This window comes from Saccopteryx leptura, chromosome 4 (assembly GCF_036850995.1).
Source record: "Saccopteryx leptura isolate mSacLep1 chromosome 4, mSacLep1_pri_phased_curated, whole genome shotgun sequence".
In the NCBI taxonomy this organism is placed as follows: Eukaryota; Metazoa; Chordata; class Mammalia; order Chiroptera; family Emballonuridae; genus Saccopteryx; species Saccopteryx leptura.
The window spans coordinates 146,241,416-146,244,171 of NC_089506.1; the positions used below are offsets into that span (position 1 = coordinate 146,241,416).

The 2,756-nt window shown below is 47.4% G+C and overlaps 1 pseudogene; it reads right to left on the reverse strand.

The window, feature by feature from the left end:
• Positions 1 to 440: 440 nt before the first annotated feature.
• LOC136404474 (serine/threonine/tyrosine-interacting protein pseudogene) lies at positions 441 to 1,586 on the reverse strand (annotated as a pseudogene).
• Between the last annotated feature and the right edge of the window lie 1,170 nt (positions 1,587 to 2,756).

The following is a 2,756-nucleotide window of genomic DNA, read 5'->3' on the forward strand; positions in this document are numbered from 1 at the left end:
GGAAATAAGGAAGACAAGATGGAGCTGGAGTAGGCGGACGTACCAACTCCCACTTCCCAGAACCAAAGTGGATTACAAACTAATTTTAAGAACTATCATCTGGAAAAACCAACTTTGGACTAAACTAAGAGGACTCTTCAACCAAGGAACAATGAATAAGCCACACCGAGACTGGTAGGAAAAGCAGAAACGCGGAGACGGCTGCCCAGCTCCCCAGAGCGAACGGCAGCCGGAAGAGACCTGCGTGGTGAGAAGGGAGTTTAGCAGAGAGGGGAGGATCCTGAGCCCCAGGAACAAAGCCCCAGCCTGTAGCCCCAGAGCCCAGAAGAGGCGTAAGGACAGTATTTAGCTGGAAACAAGTCAGGATACTGTTTGTGAGAAAGAGACTGATTTCTCAGACCCAGGATTCTTTTTTTTGTTTGTTTTTTTTGTTTAAAATAATAACTTTATATCATACAAATAAATTTCAAGTATGAAAAGTGCATTATTGCAATAATACCTCTTTGCAAGTCCAAAAATATTGGTTTATAATAAAACTGTAAAGTGTTAAAAAAAAAAAAAAAGAAAGAAAAAGAAAAGGAGTAAAACCATCAGTGCCATCTATGCAGAAATCCAACATCTTAAATGCTGGCTAAAAAGTTGTAGAGAAACATATCTGGAAGCAACATATAATTGAAAAGAAACTACTTGTTTTTACCATTTTACATTATCGGGTCTAGTGTTTTCTCCTTGCCATATAGAAATTCACATCCTATATAATGTTGCTCTTGAGTCAGCCATTCTGTGCAGTTGCCACTTGCATGCTTCCAAATTCATCTTCTTCTTCATGTGTTCTTTTCAAACTGCCTGTGGTACCAGAATGAACAGATAATGACCGTTCTATCAGAAGTGGTGACATCATCTGTATTGTTATTTTGCTAGGTAGATGGCTTCATATTCCTGAAGTTGATGGACAAATCCAGCATTAGGATTAATACAAAATCTTCTTTCTTGAACGTAAGCAAACACATCTCTGTACTTCATTCCAAATGTCTCCATAATGTATGCAATAACAAAGGCAGCACTCCTGGAGATCCCTGCATTTCCATGGACAAGAACTTTTGCTCCAGTTTGTATGCTCCCATCAATAAATTCTTTAGTCATGGGAAAAAACCGTATTATATTTTCAACTGGATTATCTGCAATATCCAAGACTAAATATCTAAATAATTGCTGAAAGTTTGGTTTAATAAAGTTTGCTTCAATATTTTGTCTTATGCATATTATATGGGTTATTCCATGTTTCTGTAGGATAGGTAGCTTGCTTTTCATGGCAGAAGAATATGGGCCTAAAAACAATCCAGGTAAAATTTCCTGCATTTCTCATCTCATAGGATAGGTCTACTCCTCGGCGTCTTCTTTGCACTGTGGGAGCAAGGAGAACTCCAGCTTCACATCCCCCATGATCCCCGGCAGCCGACGGGTGGGTGGGGTGGAAGGAGTTATTTGCCAGCTCGACCCTCGGGCTGGCAGTGGCAGTGAGTAATAGGGCCAGGGGACCGGAGAGCTGACGGGCGGGCAGCAGGCTGACAACTAACACACGCTGACCAAAGGGTCCCCGTGACTCCAGCAGCGGCGGTGACAGAGGCGAAGAGGAGGGTTGGGCGGCTCATACCCAGCCGCCATGCTGCTGCGGTTTTCCCAGGATTCTTCTTAAAGGGACTGTGCAGAAAACCTCTCTCACAACCACTCACCCGGGACTCCGGGGGATGGGGAGAGAGGAGAATACCAGAATAGCAGGAAGAGAGTGAAATCTAAGAGGAACAGGGAGAAACATTTTGGGAGACAGCCACCCTAACCCCTGGAACGAGTCACTCCCCAAATCTGAAGTGAATATTTCCCCTGGAAACAGCAATACCAGCAAAGGGAAGCAGAAGAGCAGCCAAACAAGCTCTCCCACTGCACTCAGAGCAGAGTTGCTTAGAAGGAAGGAGCTTTCCGGTCTACAGTAGGGAGTCTTAGGATCGGAGCTACAGTGCCTGCACCCCACATGGCTGAGGGCTTGCCAGAGGGCAGGAGGCAGTGGGACGCAGAGGTGCGGTTCTCTCAGCTGGGGCAGAAGCTGGGTGGCCACCACTGGGCTCACGTGTGAGCTCAGTCTTGCCCGGCTGGGGAGGAGTAGGAGTGCAAAAGCGGTCAAGCCCAGCTGCCAGCAGCCTGTAATCCAGCCTGCAGAAGGGCAGGAACCCGGAAGGGGTGGAGACCACCCCTTGAGCAAGGGAACAGGAGCACAGCATACCCTGCCCATGGAACCGAGGATTGTGGCCTGACTTGGGAGCCGGCTCCTCCCGCGAGGGTGGAGCCAAAAGCCCAGAACAGGTGGAGTTCTGCTACTGAGCTGAGCGTAGGCACGCAGTACTGCCTGGCCGGTAGAGCCAAGGCTAGCAGCCGTTCCACGAGCGGGCTCCTCCGGCAAGGGTAGGGCAAAAGCCTGGAAACAGGTGGAGACTCGCAGCTGGGCAAAGGTGCTCGCCAGTGCCCCGAGCATAATGCCACCCATGGGGGCAGGGCAAAGGCCAAGACCATCAAGGCTTGTGCACCCGAGCACGTGATCACAGCCACTCCCATGAACAGAAAATGCGGAGGCAGAGAAATGCAAAACAAATGAACCAAGAGAAATCCCAAAAAAGGACCTAAATTAATCAGATATAACCAAATTACCAGATGCAGAGTTTAAAATAACGATTGTTAGGATGCTGAAAGATATTAGAACAACA